The sequence below is a fragment of the Anser anser genome (genome assembly GCF_964211835.1).
Source record: "Anser anser genome assembly, chromosome: 3".
NCBI classification, from domain to species: Eukaryota; Metazoa; Chordata; class Aves; order Anseriformes; family Anatidae; genus Anser; species Anser anser.
The window spans coordinates 14,927,521-14,946,978 of NC_139722.1; the positions used below are offsets into that span (position 1 = coordinate 14,927,521).

Below are 19,458 nucleotides of genomic sequence, written 5' to 3' on the forward strand. Positions count from 1 at the left end.
CTTTATTGCCATGTAAAGTGATATTAAACTTGGGCTGATTACTGGAATTTTCTAGTGCTAAGGGGAATGATCTAGAACAGCTTGTTCCAGAGAGGAACAATTCACCCATGAATTCCTTGGGAACAGCATGAGGCTAAGTACTTGTAAATGATAAGATCACAAATATGGCAAGATAAGATTATATGGTGCAATTTGTTAGGAGAGCTTGGACAAGGTGGTACAATGCAATCCTGCCTGCCTGTGTTAATCCATTGGGATGATCACACCCCAGTCTTCCATGGAATTCACACAGAACAACCAAGAGGTTGCAAAAGCCATCTCACACAAAAAAAAAAAAAAAAAATCATCTTTTCTACACACAGAAGCCCCAGTCCTGCAGACAGACATGTTACTTTTATACTACTATAAACATAGGAATGAGCTTATTAGATTCTAGGTGCTTAAAGTCAGTCCAAATAAATGTTACTGATTTCAACCAAAAAGTGTTTTTAATTTGCGCAGCTGGGTTACAGACAAGGAGTTTATTTTTTGTGGGTTTGAAACATGTTTTTCTTTCAAAGTTTCCAGAGGAAGGTATACTTCTCTTACTCTCTCCTCAAGAAAAAAAACAAACAAACATAAAACTCTGATGCAAGAAGGCCTTGACAATTAATTAATTTCAGCAGTGGATGGAAATTTCTCATTTATTTAAATTAACTTCAAACCAGGAACACGCTCTTCTTCCAGGTGAAATATTCATATTTTTTCTTGGGCTAGACAGTGCTTTCTGCAGAACAAATGAAAATTTCCTCCATGCAAACTTGCATGTTTACTGAAATACATGGAAGTTGTCCATACGAGCTTTGCAGGTTCCAGTAACTGGTTGTTTTAGAGGTTCGAGGTTTCTCAGACCAGATTGCACCAGTGTTTTCTCACTGTACTAGTTTTGGTTTTGTTTTGTTTTGTCTGAACTGTTTCTCTTGATTTCAACTATGCTGCTATTTTTTAAACCATTGTGCTATAGTAGGGAAAAAAAAAAAAAGAGCAATCCTTTCTCATACATGAAAATTTCATTCTATAGCAACAAATTCACTTGGAATGAAATATAAATATGAAGTGCACTGAATGCATAAGAGTTGACAGTAAAAATTCTTATGACAACAAATTCTCCTTCTGCCCAGCCTTGTGCTGGATTTGGTTAAGTCAAATGCTCCAATCATCCCCTGAAGGCTGGCAGAGCAGTGCAAGAGAAGGGAGAGATATACAGGGTCACATCCTCAGGTGAGGTACATCCAGTGATTGAACTCATCCTTGCTGATTTACCACAGCCCAAAAGCCAGCCTGTTATTTTTAACTTTTATGTTTTACTGGAATTTCACCGTTTCTCTCACCTGCAGGCAGAGCATATGCAGGGCTGCCAGTTCTGCTCCCACACAGCCGCAAGCTGCTTCTGCCCCTATTCCAACCACCCATCCTACAACTTGCTGACAAACCTCCCTTAACTACAATAAGGCGACTGCCTACACATGTGCTGGCTGATTTGTTTCGTGCAGACCCAACATACCACCTCCACAATCACAGCAGCCTGTTTCAGTGATTAAAAGTGTGAAGGAACAGCAATGAACAGGGCTTGCATATGCATCACTGTTTGGTGGTAGAATGAACTTTATAAAGATTCTTGTTCTCTTCCCTACAATGCATGACTTCTTCAGAGATTTCCTTAGCAGAAGGTGAACAAACCACAGTTATAATAAAAGTTGCACTTCCTCCTACACAATGTAGGGTATTTTGCAACTAGAAAGGCTGCTTCAGAAGTTTGCTGTATAATAGAGTAGTACTTCAGTTATGCTGAGGGATTCTGCTGGAAGTTTCAGCACATGGGGATGACGCTGCTGCATGAAGGTCTACGTTATGTCTTTTTATTTTGTCTTTAAACATCCACATATCCTGCTTCAGACCAGCTTCCCATAGTCTTTCACCTGTGTGTGTAAAGCAGTCAACTTTCCAGGCATATGTCAACCTGAACTGCCTTTGCTTTAATGTTAGGGTTGCTTATTCTTGGGAAAATGATAAATTTGTTTCTGCAGCAGTGGGATGACTGGTCAGAAGTCTTTCAGAACTCTGTTGAGCTTGTGTTCTTACAGAGCATCAGTCTTAATTCATTAACTATAACTCTTTTGAGACCCACTAAATGCTTTAAAAGAACTTGAGATGATTAACCAAAAGTGCAGGATCCACAAGTCCAAAAGTCCATGAGCCAAAGTCCATGAAGCATAGTGGAAATATTCTAACACCTAAACTATATAGAGATTTTAAGAACCTAGAGATCTAGATTGGAATAAGTGGGAGTTGCAAAACTGTTATCAGCTTAAGTTAGGCATCCAGGTGTTTCTCAGAACACTGAATTTCCCTTTCTTTGCTTTATCTGCCATGTCAGGTAGTTTATAAACACCTCCAACATTCAAAAATCAAGTGATTGAATCTGTTATTTAGCATGTTGGTCTTTGGATATAATTTGTTTCAGAGTTTCAGATTCACACCTCCATCTGGATTTAATCATTTTTCACACTCCGGGAAACATTGATTTACAGAATGGTATATTTTTAATATTCTTTTAGGTGCAAACTTCACAAACAATATTGTGGATCCCTGCCTTGGGGCAATGAGTCATCAGAAGTGGCTGGAGGAGTGAAGTGATTACTTTGAAAAGCATATTTTTAACTACAGGAGGAAATAACTTTCATTATCATTAGACTGGCAAAGTACTTGAAGGTAATAGCTCCATCAGGCATTTTTTCCTAGTCCTTATGTCAGAAAATAATAATAAAAAATCCTTCTTTTTTTTTTTTTTCCAAAGCATTCTTCACAGCAATGGAAAATTAGATGTAAGAGCAAGTTTCAGACACTGACAAAATAAAATAAATGTTGAAGAAAATAATAGGTGGATAAAAGAGAGCAGAAAAGAAAAAATCCCACAGGATACATTTATTTCAAGTGGGATTTTTTTCTGAGATCCTTTTGGACCACAAACACAAAGAAACACACTTAAAACATTCTAGTTTATACCAAAAGCAGAATAGTTTGAAATGATTTCAGATAAAGCTTGTACACCTATGATTTTGGGTAAGAAAGTGTTTTTAGTTATGTGCATAACCAAGAAGGGAAAGAATTTTACTGTTTTATTTGCTATAAGATCTAAACATACATAAATGAGGAGTACCTTTGTATGTGTTTTCTTTTTCAGTCTGCCACTTCAAACATCAGTAGCTGTGGCCATCTCTGACCATGAGCTCCATTTGATTTTGGATCAATTTCTGTATACAGGCAGTCCAACATTAATGTATTACTGGCTGTAGAATAATGGGATCTGTCTAACCAACAACTTAAACTCAACATATCCTATACAGATTTGCCCTTGTAGAAAGAGTATGCACAATTTACCTTTCAAGCTTGTCAATGGGTAATGAATAATATTCATATACTTTATACATGAAAATCAGTATCCAGGGATGTGTTTGTCATACGCACCCTCGCAATGTTTGGAGCTGGACTGAGTGCCCAAAGATCTTTTGAATCAGTTAACTGTAATCCAACTTGATTTACAAGGTTATCTGTAACCCAACTTGATTGAGTTGAAATGCAGGCTTTTGTTAACTTGTCAGCATAAATACAAGACAGCATTATGCATCCTTACACAGTCCAATTTAGCAGCCCTGCAGTAAAGGATGGTTTCTCTCTTAATTTTCATGCCTAATTTTTATGACAGTTAGTCCCAAGCCTCTACTTTTAGGCAGCCTTCTCTGAGAAGCTGCAAAAATAGTTGCCAGTAACAAAGTAGGCCAAATCCTCTACATTAATTGCAGCTTCATCGCTCCATTTAGCAGCCACCATCTGCCAAGATCTGGCCAGAACTGGGGTGGTCCTCAGGCAGGATTTGCCGAAGTAGTGACAAAAAAGCTGAATTAGGTTTCCTTCAGATTCTAGATGGAAAAATCCCTACTTAATATAAACTTTGAAACATTTGAATTCCTCTGACTCTGTCAGTACAGAAAATGTTATACGCATGGTAGAATTTGAAGCAGCTTTGGCTGTTGATCTCTCCGGTTGCATCCACATTGTATCTGAGCTATTTGGTCTGAGAACAAACTTCACATTTCCAAAGCTATTTAATACATATTTTCCCTACAAGTGACCAGAAATGAAAGTGTGCTTTGACTTTCTACAATATACTTATTCTTGCCGTGTCTTACTCTTGCATAAATCCTGCCACGTCCTTCTCAAACCACCTTCGCTGCCCCAAGTCCCTGATGAACCAGCTCAGTAGAGGTGATGTAAGGCACCAGACCACATCCTTCCATCAGGTGAACACTGTGCCAGAGCACCACAGCCACCCTGAGGGTTCCCACCTTCCTCATTATGTGCTTGTGCATTGCATATAGTGGAGTTCCTGTTACAGTATAAAGCAAATCCATGTATTGCATTTATTATGAATATATGGCAAAATGTAAATATGAATATGACTAGAGCAGAGAATAGGCCTAAGTTGACCTTGGCTCACTTGTATTCCTTTCAGTCATACTTCTTTGCTCCTGCAATATTTCAGCTTGCTATGTCCAGCTGAGGTTTGTAAGGGCTGCTACACTGCGGTAGTCATGCTGTGCTCTCCAAAAATCTTTCTCTGCTTTTGAGTGTTGTAAAAATAAATTTAAATATGGATTAATATTCAGCAATGCTTTGCATACATGCTATTCCCCATAGAAACCCATGTTTTAATATGCTGTTCATGCTAGAAAATATATCTATTTTTTGCCAGAATATTTCATTTCTATGACAATTTAGCTTAATTATACTAACACAAAGAATCAGGCCCATTTACTGCCACTACACTGTGGCATCAAACCTCCCACCCAAGTAGAAGGCTTTAAAGCTTTTGATTTGCTGCATAGTTACTGGTGAAATGAATCAATACCTACTAATAACATTTACAGTAGGAGAAATAATATGACTCAAAAGTGTTTTAGCTTTCAGCAGATCTAATTGTTTTCTTTGTCTCTCACTACTTCTGCTCAGTATCTCAGGGCTGATGAGGTTTAATTGTTCTATGAATACCAAACTTGGTAGCCATAGTTTTGCATGTGTTGTTTATTGAGCCCAGTAAGAGTTATTGTTGTGGCAGAAGATGTATCCTGAAAATTATATGGGACAGAAGCTGCAGGTGGTTTGAGTATCCCTCTGAAAGTGTTGAACAGCACCTTCCTACTAGGCAAGACCCTTAGGAGAGGAAGATGGCCACGTTTGGGACGTTATATTTAAGCAGATAGACCATGTACTAAAGTCCCCTTCTCTATCTCTTTTAAGCCTATCATCTAAAAAATGAAAAACTAGATTTTGTAAATATATCTTTAACTATCCAAAGTGCAAATAGTAAGGCTAAAAAGTATTAGTATGAAATGTTTCTTGTAAGACTCCTTAGTTTTAAGATAATTGTACAGTTAATAGTCCCAGCACAGATTCTTGGTTTACTAGTTTCTAGTCACAACCTTTTGAGCCTACTCTATCTTTAAACCAGATAAACTATTTTAATTTTGCCAAACAAGCATCATTTTGATCATTAGACTGTCACACAGCTGCTCTTTTTCATTGTCTTCACAAAATCAAACATTGTTTTTGCTTTTCTCATCACCCCATGGCGGACCCATATCAGTTCTTACCCTTTTGACCAAAGGAAGAAACCTGAAAACAAAGTGAGCTCTTGCTTTCACCTTCTGGGCAATCATGTCCTGCTCTAGGACATTCCAAGCTGTTACACCTTGCTCCATCTCTTTGTTTGCCAAACTGCCTGTTCTTAGGTCCATGCTGGTCATCTTCAGTTGAATTTTTCTTGTTCCTGGGCCTTCAAGTTTACTCTTCTCAGGGCAGCTACAGTTCTTACCTTCTGGTTTCTGTGATGACCAAGTTTTGGTACATTAGACATGAAAAATCACTAGCATCTAGCAGAATCAGGAGAATCTTGCTGGCTGTTTTCCATCCTGAGTGTTCAATTATTTTGTTTCCGTGCGTTGTTTAAGATGTCCTGCAAAATAGAGCTGATTGACAAGAAGGTGTAGGCAAGTTAATTTTTCCTTTAAATCTATTGTTTTTCTTTAACCTATAATTCTAGTCTATATACAGGTTTTGAAAGAAGGCCCTTTTCTCTCTTTCTCTTTTTTATTAGTTAATTGTGGTATGAATCTTTTACATATTCACCCAAACTGTTTCTTTGTTTCCCATTCCGTCCCCATGGGCAAGTGGATGACAGAAGAAATAGATTGTGTGCTGAAATAAATTTCAGCTCTTGTGAGAGACATCTCCCCACGGGACAAAGCACTGTTATGTTTCATCCTTCCCTATCTGCACTCTGCCTGCAGAAACAACTTGAAGTGATAGGCGTCACAACACTAAACACTGAATGCAGAGTGAAAACCATCTCTTTTCTCAAACCTCTTCCCAAGAGGTTGGAGTATGCTGTTGACTTGGGATGGCATAGGATGGGGGAGGTGTGGTGGGAAGGCACAACACAAGAAATATATCCATGCATGAAAGTTCATGTATGTTTATTTTTTGTATAACAAATGCTCTGAGAGGGGAGATATTTTTTAAAAATCTGAAAATTTAATTACATTACTTTTACTTCTGCATTCAAGAGAAAATGATATAATAATAAGAGCTTAAAAAAAATGTTCCTGACAGAAATTGGTGTTCCTAGTTTCTTTTGGATTGTGTTTTTTTTTTTTTTTTTCTTAATTTATTCCACCACATGCTGGATGTTCACACCAACATTCTTTTGGTTTCCTTTGTGGACATTTAGGACACGAGGCTGTGGATGTAAAAACTACGTGCTTCCTTTCAGCACTTTACTCAGCCAGAAACTGGAAAATTACAGTCTTGACTGTCTGGATGAATTTGTTCTAGTTTCATTTCATCTGCCCAATGATTTGACCACATTTTATAGCTTTTGTTCTGATGTATATTTACTGTAAAATTATACAACAATTGTTATCTATCATATCTATTCTTGTAATTTAATTTCTATTCATTTGTACATGTAAACTGTTTTTACATTTGCTTATGTCTTTGAATAATCAAAGGCTTAAATTTCCTCTTTGCCAACTGCTAGGAAATTATGATTTTTTGAGCTTAGAAAAAGCTAATTTCGAACAAAAGAAAAGGGGGGGAAATCTCAGCTATAGACATATTTCTGAATCATTTTAAAGTGGAATAGAACTGGCTTGAAATATGAACCTGCTTGGAACAGTGAGCCAACTAGGAAAGGTGCCCTCCTAGATCTGTTGCTGGAGAACAGAGAGGGTCTTGTGGGAGACGTGGCAATTGGTGGCCACCTTGGTCATAGTGATGCAGTGATGAGTCTGCTTGTCAGCATTGTAGGTCATAGTGACCATGAAGTGGTTGAGTTTAGAATTTATGGTGACAGAAGGAAAACTGTCAGCAAAAATTCAGCCCTGGATATGGGGAAAGCAGACTTCAGGCTGCTCAGGGAACTAGTCAGCAAGGTCCCCTGGGAAACTGCTTTTGAAGGCATTGGCGTCCATCAGTGCTGGTCAACCTTTAAGCACTGCCTCCTAAAAGCACAAGATCAGGCGATTCCAAAATATCAGAAGTCAGGCAAGTGGGGCAGAAGGCTGACCTGGCTGACCAGGGATCTTCTATTGGAGCTTAGGCGAAAAAAGAAAGTGTACGGCTGCTGGAAGGAGGGTCAGGCGACGAGGAAGGAATACAGGGATGCTGTTCATGTTTGTAGGGAGAAAATTCGTGTGGTCAAAGTCCAACTAGAGTTGAAGCTGGCCGTGTCTGTGGGAGACAAAACAAAGTTTTTTTTACATATATGAACAGAAAAAGGATAACCAAAGAAAACATAGGTCCGATACTTGATGGTGAAGGTCTCCTCACAGACAATGACACAGGCAAAGCAGAGACGTTTAACGCCTTCTTTGCCTCTGTCTTCAACACCGATGATGGGCTTCGGGACATAGGGTGCTCTGAGCTGGAGGACCATGACGGTGGGAATGACAAACTCCCAACCGACCCTGAACGTGTGCGGGATTTGCTGCTCCACCTGGATCCATACAAGTCCGTGGGTCTGGATGGGATTCATCCCAGGGTGCTTAAAGAGCTGGCTGACGTCATTGCGGGACCTCTCTCAATTATTTTTCAACAATCTTGGGAATCTGGAGAAGTCCCACTGGACTGGAAGCTGGCAAACGTTGTGCCAGTTTTCAAGAAGGGTAAGAAAGAAGACCCTAGCAATTACAGGCCTGTCAGTCTCACGTCAGTGCCTGGTAAAATTATGGAGAAGATGATCCTTGAGGTTACTGAAGCGCACCTGGGGGACAATGCAGTCACTGGTCCCAGCCAACATGGGTTCATAAGGGGTAGGTCCTGCCTAACAAATTTGATTTCCTTTTCCGATAAGATCACCCATCTAGTCAATCAAGGGAATCCAGCTGATGTGATCTTTTTGGACTTCAGCAAAGCTTTTGACACGGTTTCCCATAGGATCCTACTGGACAAAATGTCCAACATACAACTTAACAAGAACATCATATGATGGGTGAGCAATTGGCTGACGGGCAGGGCTCAAAGGGTTTTGGTAAATGGGGCCACACCTGGCTGGCGGATGGTCACTAGTGGGGTCCCTCAAGGTTCCATTTTAGGGCCAGTCCTCTTCAATGTTTTTATAAATGGTTTGGATGTAAGACTAGAAGGTGTTTTGAGCAAATTTGCCGACGACACCAAACTTGGAGGAGTTGTGGACTCAGATGAGGGTGGAAAGGCCTTGCAGAGAGATCTGGAGAGATTGGAGAGCTGGGCGATCACCAACCACATGAAGTTTAACAAAAGCAAGTGCCGGGTCCTGCACCTGGGATGGGGCAACCCTGGCTATACGTACAGACTGGGTGACGAGATGCTGGAGAGCAGCCCCGCAGAGAGGGATCTGGGGGTTGTGGTTGACAGCAAGTTGAATATGAGCCAGCAGTGTGCCCTGGCAGCCAGGAGGGCCAACCGTATCCTGGGATGCATCAAGCACGGCATTGCTAGTCGGTCGAGGGAAGTGATTGTCCCGCTCTACTCTGCGCTGGTGCAGCCTCACCTCGAGTACTGTGTGCAGTTCTGGGCACCACAGTACAAAAAGGACATTAAACTGTTGGAGAGTGTCCAGAGGAGGGTAACGAAGATGGTGAAGGGCCTAGAGGGAAGACGTGAGGAGCGGCTGAGGTCACTGGGCCTGTTCAGCCTGGAGAAGAGGAGGCTGAGAGGGGACCTCATCGCAGTCTACAACTTCCTCGCGAGGGGGAGTGGAGAGGCAGGTTACCTGTTCTCCGTAATCACCAGTGATAGGACCCACGGGAACGGTGTTAAGCTGAGGCAGGGGAAGTTTAGGCTAGACATCAGGAAGAGGTTCTTCACCGAGAGCGTGGTTGCACACTGGAACAGGCTCCCCAGTGAAGTAGTCACTGCACCGAGCCTGTCTGAATTTAAGAAGAGATTGGACCGTGCACTTAGTCACATGGTCTAAACTTTTGGGTAGACCTGTGCAATGCCAGGATTTGGACTTGATGATCCTTATGTGTCCCTTCCAACTCGGGATATTCTATGATTCTATGATTCTATGGTATGTGATTTTTCCTGAGTGCATGATTGGCTTCAATGTAATATTATAAGCTTTTGAAAATTGATAACATTGATTGCGAAAAGAAGTGTGCTTCTTTCACGTGTACCCATTCGACTCAGTGGACAAGGTGTACTCTGAGATCTGGTTTAAGTAGGCTTTGCATTGTAAGGTGGATTTATTCAGAAGAGACTAACTGGGTGCTGGCTGAGGGTTTCCAAAGTGAGTGATTTTAAAACCATGTTACAAAACAATAACGAAGTGGATGTAGTTCAGTTGAGACCAAAATGTGAAAAATAAAATAGTTGATTAGGTTATTCACTCCAAGTTGAAGAAATTAATTTTGCATAATTTTGAATAGTCAGTTAAAACAAACAAACAAACTAGAACAACAAAACTTAAATAAGTTCCAGATTTAATGAACATAATGAACTTCCAAACTTGAATGAGCATCATATTTTCCTAGTGCTTAAAACTACACTATAATCTTATCTGACTAATAATAAGTCAAGATCTACTCAATAAAGTATTCTGGAGTCACAGCTGAGCCACTTTGGTGGGTGGAAGAAAGATCAAATATTAACCTTAAATTTTTCCACCAAACACTAAATTGGAATAGGCTGTGTTTTTCCACCAAACAGAAAACAAAATTGTCAACAATATTTCCTTCTTTTATTTGTGTTGGAAAAAAAAAAAAGTAATATACATAATTTGACAAAATCTAGACTGTACGGTGGAATTATCCACATATAAGACAAGTGCCTATCCTACCTGTATGGCCAATGGAGAGAACTGGAAGTTGTGAAGTTCATCTCATCTCATGTATAGTAAAGGCATTTTACAGATTAGATCAAAAGCATGCCATAAATTCTTTTTTCTGTTCACTCTCTGCAAAGGAGATCTGGATCCCCAGGTCAGATGTCTATATCACAGGCACATGAAGTTCAACATGAGTTCAGTGCTACCATTTTATTGTTAATTCAGTTTATAGAGTAAATCAGGACTCTTTATATCAGTGTGCCTTTTAAAGTTTTACCATTGCTTACAGATCTCTTGTTTTTGCATTCTTCACTTGTGATTTAGCCCTGCCTCAGAATGTCCTTTTCTAGTTTTGTTCTATTATTAGTAAGCCTAGCTGCATTAGTAACAAAAATTCTTAGAAATACTTTGGAAAACAGAAAAGATATTATAAAATACTTTTTTTTTTTTTTTTACTTGCATGAGTAGACTTTTAAAAATATCTACACAAAACTTCTGTGGCAATTTGCAAAAGATGTAAATAAGGGAATATCTTGAAGGAAACAGAAAACCATTTAACATTTCACTGTAAAAATGGATGAAACCATGATAAATATATATATACGAAACAAACAAACAAACAAACAAAAAACACAGAACCAATTGGTTTCATAATGATCTGCTGAACAGTCTGTCCCCCTTCTTACTATAAGTGGAAACAGATTCCTACTGTTCTACACTTGCAGCAACACGGTGGCAATTTTTTCAGGCTCTTCTCTCTCTAAGGGTTGATTGGCTTTTCAAGCTGTGCCCACTCATTGATCCCAGCTCTGAAACATGCCAATAAATATAAATTCCTGGTCAAAACATTTCTCTTGACAAGTCACTTATTCACTTCAAGGGAAATTATTCTCAAGCACCGTGTTCCAAAGAAGTGTACCCCGAACATGATCAGACTTCAGAAGAGGAATGAAACTCTTCTACCTGAAAGGTTCATTTGTTTATGCACAGTTATACCAACTGTAACAGTTTGTTACAAATTTCCACCTACCTAACACTATTTTGAAAAACAGTTTTTGAATTGCTTTGGGGGATGAACCAAGAAAGTCTGTCCAGTGCTATTATTGCAAGCCAATTTACACCTTGCTTTTTTTCCTGAGGAGGAACACATGCTAAAAGTAATGGTTGTGCTCAAATCCATGCATAAACAGGGAACTCTTCCTAAACTAGGATGAGAGATGGTAGAAACCTGTCATTCAACAACTTACAGACCCAGACTGGCTGTTCTGGATGCTGCTTCAGGATGCCTATACGTACATGAATTCTACACATGTACCACAGGTAATTCCATAAATATAGTCAAACATTTAATATCACAGAATCACAGAATCACAGAATCGTCTAGGTTGGAAGAGACCTCCAAGATCATCTAGTCCAACCTCAGCCCTAACACTAACAAGTCTTACACTAAACCATATCACTAAGGGCTACATCTAAACGTCTTTTAAAGACCTCCAGGGATGGTGACTCAACCACCTCCCTGGGCAGTCCATTCCAATGCCTAACAACCCTTTCAGTAAAGAAGTTCTTCCTATTATCCAACCTAAACCTCCCCTGGTGCAACTTTAGCCCATTCCCCCTCGTCCTGTCACCAGGCACGTGGGAGAATAGACCAACCCCCACCTCTCTACAGCCTCCTTTAAGGTACCTATAGAGAGCGATGAGGTCTCCCCTGAGCCTCCCCTTCTCAAGGCTGAACAACCCCAGCTCCCTCAGCCGTTCCTCGTAAGACTTGTTCTCTCAATATGTTAAATTCTTGACACAGTTTGGGAATACGTTGCAAGTCAGAATGTTTTTTTCCCCTAGTGGGACAGAGGCCTTCTTCATTGATAAGCCTGTTTGACACAGACTTCAAAGTTTGAACAGATAATGAAACACTTCTTGAGGAGATATGGATGGAGATGATTTTGCTCAGTTCTTTTGCTGCACAGTCCCATAGCAGAAATTTTTAAAACCTTGAAAACTTTTTTTGTTAGATATAATGATATTGCTATGATAGCAGAAGACAAATGAACCATATTCAAGTAGCAGTACATTCATTCCACTATACTTTTACACTAGATGAGCCATTTAACTTTAAGAGAAGACATTCTCATTTCTCTGATATGGTTTATTGTGATTATATATTTGGCTATGTCAATTTCATGAATTTTCAAGCCATCAGAAAGTATAGTTGAGGATGACATGTATTATTGAAAAGCGCTGCATATAAACATCAAGCAATCTAGAGGGAAAGTCCAAGGGTAAGTCGCTGAGATATTACTGATATGGGTGGGAAGCTTCCTGGACTCAGATCCAAAGTCAGAACAGTGCTTGCTTAGTGCTGCTAAACAAGCTGCTAAACTTTCAAAGAACATTCTGTGTCCTAACAAAGATCATCAGCTGCGCTGAAAATCACTCTTCCTTAGAAAAGAACTAAAGATTTTCTTTAATCCCATACTCCCTTATATTTCATTTTCATATAATTATAGATAGCTCAGGTTGAAAGGGACTGTAAAGATCATCTAGTTCCAACCCCCCTGCCATGGGCAGGAATGCCACCCAGCAGATCAGGTTGCCCAGGGCCTCGTCCAACCTGGTCTTGAACACCTCCAGGGATGGGGTATCCACAGCTTCTCTGGGCAGCCTGTTCCAGTGAATAGGTTTTTTTAAAGATAGGATTTTGATCCTATCTTCACAGTAGCTTTACCTTTCCTTGTTGTTGTTGTTGTTGTTTTGTTTTTTTTGTTGTTGTTTTTCCTCATTTTGTCAGTATGAACAAAAAAACACTTGTTTTTATTTTCTGTGCATACATTTTTATAATACTTATGCTTTGTTTATATTTCTACATTTCTCCTTTATTGTATATTTTAATTTCTATTGCGAGGTATAAATAAGCTTACTTTTATCATTTGTATCATTTTCCATTACTTTCTCAACTCCATGATACAGATTTGTTGCTGATCATTCTCTGTTTCTACTCCTTTACACTCTTAGTTTGTTACAAGTATATTTATGATGTTCATTAATCCAGGTTAACAGCACAGTCAATGAATTCATTATATTCTACAAGTGTCATAAATTTAATAGTAATAAATAATTGCTGAAGCTAGTATTCTATTTGAAATACATCTAGGACTGTTAGTTACTCTCTAACAGATGTTCCAAAGGAGCCCTTTCTTGAGGTCCTTATGCCTTCCCTCTAATAAAAGAATCTATGCTTAAAGTAATACCTTTACCAAGCATCTTATTTTTTTTGGCCAAGACCCAGCTACTTGTCATGCACTCACTAAGCGGCAGTATCCCTTTGAAGTTCTACCTGCTACTCCAAGGCTGGAAATTTTACTTCCTAAGAATTGCAGGATCAAACACAAAATGGCTGCGTTAATTAAGGAATCGAAAGTGCCCAATCCTAGGTATTTAAAAGGACCTTTGCTGCACATATTGACATTGAAGAACAAAACAAGGAAATCAATGAACAGCAATTGAGCAATATAAATGCAGGGCAAACACATCTGAAATTCTATCTGCAGGTCTCAGTTTCGCAACCCTCTTGACTGCAATGATGTTGCACAAGTATAATGCAAGGCAGAACACAGTCTTCTGCAATGAATAATCAAGAGCCAAGAAGTGCCTTCTGATCCATGTGTAATGACAGTTTTTGCTAGCCTCCACAATCATCAAAGGCACTGTGTGAAGATCTTTATAACTGTTGTGTTTTTAAGGGTGGGAATCACTGCAATCATTTTAGGAAACACTGTTTCTGACAACAGCATCTAAAGGGATCTTTATTGCAATATTTCTGGTTATAAAATTATTTTAGGAATTCAGGAAGCATCATGACATCCTGCTCCACTATATAGGGGAAAACAGATAAAGTCAGTTCGACTCCCTAGAAATCAATATTACAGCAGCCAAAAATTTGGTCCAGGGTGTTATAATGCCTGGAAAAGACATACAAATTTTCCACTTTTCTGCATTAAGGATGAATCATTTTTCTTTGTTTTAGCAGCAAAGCTAAAACAAAGAATTGAGAAGGTGTATGCCAGAGGCAAGGAGGAGAAGGAGGACTTGAATCATTTTGAATTGTTGAAGAGCTCACTTTAATATGAAAAAAATATTTCAACAATCTGCAAATGAATGAGCCATAGAGAAGGGAAAGCCATACTTTTTGTATTAAATCAGTCCATTCATTTAACAGTTGGATGTGTTGATAGCTGAATTGCCATCTGCCATATAACCAGATGTTTTCCATCCATGTTTTAACGAATCTTATTTTTCTAATCAACTTTGTACAGAGTAAAAATATGCTTTTACGAAGCACTACATTTTCTTTACACTGCACTACTTTGGCCTGTCAAAATTACAGATTATCTTATCAAATTAAAGTGTTTATGTGACTGGATATCCTTTTATGGTATGAAATACACCCTCACTTAAGCAATGATTCTTTCCCATCCTTTTAAAAATGACATAGTGAAACTGCGGGCTTTCCCAGAGCAAGGCTGTGGCAATCCATCTGCAATTTGAGGTAGAGCATGCAGATATTGAAATAATTACCTCCTGCTATTACCCAGGGGCTCTCAAGTAATTACCTGTTTCCATTACCATTTTATTTGATTCACTAATTACCTTCAGAAAATCTGGTTGGATGTCCACTACCTGAAAGGACTACATCCAATTTAACAAAGATTTCTCTAAAGTTGTCAGCATGAAATTATAATGTAATCTGATGCATATGAATAGTAAAGTAGTAAAAACTTCTATGTGAGTCTTTTATCTTTGATTTGTTGAAAGTCACAGAAAGTTGTATGGATTTACAAGAAGGGAAGAGAAGAGAATGACATTTGTCCTCACATGGATGTTGATCATGCAAGCAGTTTATTGTGGAAGTACATCCATGTCATTTTGGTCTGATTCATCACACAGAGGGTTACATGCCCACACTGGTACAGAGTTTATTGAAGGACTGACCTCTGTGATATTTGATGGTTTCTATTTTGTTATATACTAGATGTACTATAGTTTGTTGTATAATACCATTGATTGATTGATAGGAAATATCTAAATCTGCTACTCCCCTAATTTGTGGTTTCGTCAAAACACATAAATTTCAGTTGGTGTTTAATATCTAAATGTGCATAATGTACTCTCAGGAAGTCTATGCTAGTAATACAAATAACCAAAAGAGATTTTGTAATGTATTAGATTGTAAAGTAGATTTATTCACAAGTTTAGTAATGATAATATGCTACAAGAGTAAAGCATCTACCTTATTAACAGGCAATAGAAAAATGATTTATTATTATTATTATTTTTAACGCCCCAAAGAAGAGAAGCTATTATAGTTTTTCACCATGGAAATATTTTCCACAAGAAAGCTCAATATAGTCCATCTGTTATTTTTGTATGGGCTTGGTGTTGTGGTTTTTTTTCCTTTTTTTTTTTTTTTGATCTTGTAATAACTGTATACCTACTTGCACTTCCTCCTTTTTTTTGTCTGTGGATGGAGTCTCCCAATGTTTACCCTCCAGCACATATTTATACACAGTTATTCATACATAGGTAAAATACTGGGCCTTGTGAAGAATGCCAGCAGCTTCACATTCAGTAGAACATTCTTGGTGTGAGCACCTCAGGACACTTGCTTTGGGAAATGTTGACCACTTGAAGTTCACAAAAAAAAAAAAAAAATTGAGCAAATATTTACAAAAAGAAAAAGTATTTTGAAGTATGCAAAAATATTGGAAAACCCAGTGACTTTGGTGAAAGTTGATGGTGATACTGTCACAAACACACAGAAGATCAACATAAATGTATAAAAGGTCAGAAAGTTCATTACAATGTTCCTAAAAGTACTTTTTTTTTTTTTTTTCCCAGACTACCCAAATGAAACTTAAAGTTAAGAAAAACAGGTTGAAGTAATTACATGGGATATGACACTTTTCAGTGATGTGGAAGAATTCCCTCAATTAGGATGCCTCCTGATTTAGATCATGGTTGTTAATTTGAAGCTTCCATCTCCTTTTCAGCTAAATGCCATACGCTCAGTACTATAGACTATGTGGGAACTGGTCTCTTCTCCCTTCTTAACTAATCCAATGTTAATCAGAATAGAGAAAGAGCACTAGTTACATTATCGAGTAGTGGTTATGTCATCTTTTGGTGAAGGAGAAATAAAGACTACCTTAAGATTCAGTTCTAAATAAATATTTAGGCTAAACAGAAAGCTTCAGATAGAAGAATGAGAGCTTGAGTTTTGAAAAAATCCTTAAAGCAGTGAAATAGAGAAGTTACTGGCAAAGCCTGAAATCCAGGTCAAATCCCACTGCCTGAATTAGAAGATAAACAGGGCTTTTTCTCCTGGGTGAATACCATAACCCTACAATGTAAGGAAAACGTCATCTACACTTTGATCTTGTGAACACTGCCCATGTAAATCTAACTATTTAAAATAAGTTTAATACTTGAAAGTAAAACAAAACATATCGTTTTGCTCAAAAAAAAAAGTCTTTCAAAGTTGAAAATAGCTGTTTGAATGACTTAACAGATAGGAAGATTACTGATTGATTTCCTACCTTCCTTTCTATTTTATTTTTCAATTCAAACACCAATATGATTCAAAATCTCATTCCAAGAAGCAGTCAGCAAAACTAATCTAAAATTTAAGATGTGACTATGTTGCTTCTATCCCTTCCCCATATAACAATACTGTTCCATCTCCATTTTGATTCTTTTGTCCCCTTTTCATCTGTCTGGAGGACAGAAGATGCCTCTTTTCTAGGGCAAAACTCATCTTACCAGAGTTTTGAAAAGTGATAATGCTATTTGAGACACTTGATTTCAGGGGAAGGTTTCCAGGGCCTCTGGCTAGGTATCAGGGTTGAATTCATTGCAGAGAAAAACATTAGAATGTAGACAGATGTTTTCCAGAGGCAAAGGAGTAAAGTCTGGGTCTAATAATGGCAATTACATTGCATGCTATGCTTCTGGTCTTCTAGAACAGGAAATACAATTTTGAGATAGAAGCTGTCATTTCCAGTATTCTGACATTTTTCTCTTTCTCCCCTTTGCATTGCTGCTTTGCTCATTATCATTTTGCATAGTGTTAGATTTTATGAAGAATCTCTAAAATTTAAAATTGAATTTAATGGCACATGCTTCACTTTTAATGCTTAAACTAAGTTCACTAACTAGTTATGCACTAACTAGTGCATTATGAACACTGTTTGGAAACTGGGAGACAATCTAATCTTATCCTAATGACATAACAACCCCCCCAAAAAATGTAACTAATACCGCCTTATACCAGCAAAGCAAAATCTATGATGTCCCAGTCCTTGCATATTCTTCAGGTATAAACTCAAGCAACAATGTCAGAAAAATATAATCTTATTCATACATGGTAGTAAAGATACCAACACAGCTGACCTGATTGGACATGATTACACTGAGCAATAGCCTTCCACTCAAAAAGGACTCCTATGAAGGGTGCATGTAGTGTTAAAATTAAATTGTGTACTAGTGACGTTTCAAGTAAAAGAAAATTGAATTTACTAAAGATGTATTTTTACTCCAGATCAAACTTCCCCTCATCATAGGCCAGTTTTGGAGGACTCCCTTTAAATTTAACCAACTTGTTTGACTGAAAAGAGGCTCATACATATCTATATATACAGAGAGATGGATATATTTCTCCATATGCTGTTAGAAAGTTTAGACACTTGTTGAATTAGGTGCCTAGGGAGGACAAAAGCACCAAAAATTTTGGTGTTAATCAAGCAAAAGGCAGAGTATTTCCTGTCGTATCAGAATAAAACTTTCTGCAGGAACATAAGTAAGCAGGTAAGGGTATTGTTTACAATCAGGTAATTATTTGGTAATAAAGTATTTCAGGGCTTTACCTTAAAAGAGTAGAACTGGGAAAGTTAACTGTGTAGTCATGTTTTCAGAGTCACACCTCACTCTGCCTTACCGACTCTGAGTTGAGGTAGATCCATACATTTCAGTTTTAACACATTGTTATTGTGTTCATACACATAAGTATTTCATTTTATTACAATAAAAATCATTTAATTGAAAAAAAAAAAACTGTAATTTGCAAGCAGAAAAAATCATTTAAAAATCATTTAATCTTTTTATATACCAGTCTAATAGCTTCCTCCTACTGGCAGGTTTTTTCAAATGTAGGAATTTATTGTTTCGTAGATGTTTTGTCTCTCTCTGTGGTATGCATTTACATGGTCAAGTTGCTAGTTCCATATTTAATATGTTGCTTAATTGTTTAGAAGACATGAGTAGCTTTCTTTAAGCAGATATGGAAAGATGATCAGAATTTTCCCTTCCAGTAATAAAATCTATGAATGAGCATCTTGCTTCTTCCCAAGAATACCTTGTTCTCCCTCCCCAAACTTCTGTTCCATGATATTTCATGCAGGTTACAAAAACAAGATGTTTCTTATGTTATATGTGGGAAATACCTATTCACATCACTTTGTTTCCCAATTCCTGGTCTGCAATATAGTCTGGGGAGTGCCAGTGAACCTTTTCTGAACAAACAGATCAACACGGAAATGGGATAGTGCCATTTCCATTCTTCTGTCTAGAACAGGTGATTCAGCAAAGTTCTCCTCTAAAAATTCTCTCTCTGGTACACTTTAGATTTAAAATGGTAGATATATTGCCCCATTGTATGGTAGTAGTTACGAATCACAGAATCTCTCTTGGCTGAGATAGCTGGGGTTGTTCACTCTGGAGAAGAGAAGGGTCTGGGGAGACCTTATAGAGGCCTTCCAGTACCTAAAGAGGACGTACAAGAAAGCTGGGGAGGGACTCTTTGTCAGACCGTGTACTGATAGGACAAGGAGCAATGGTCTTAAGTCCTAAACTAATGATTTAAAGTCTTAAACTAAAAGAGGAGAGATTTAGATTTTATATTTGGAAGAAATTCTTTACTCTGAAGGTGGTGAGGCACTGGAACAGCTTGCCCAGAGATGTTGTGGATGTCCCATCCCTGTAAGTGTTCAAGGCCAGAT

General features: G+C 38.1%; 1 long non-coding RNA gene across 2 annotated transcripts in view; it reads left to right on the forward strand.

The window, feature by feature from the left end:
• LOC310896777 overlaps positions 1-19,458 on the forward strand; it is a 92,927-nt gene that overhangs the window by 30,564 nt on the left and 42,905 nt on the right. The gene's annotated exons all lie outside the window — the stretch shown is intronic.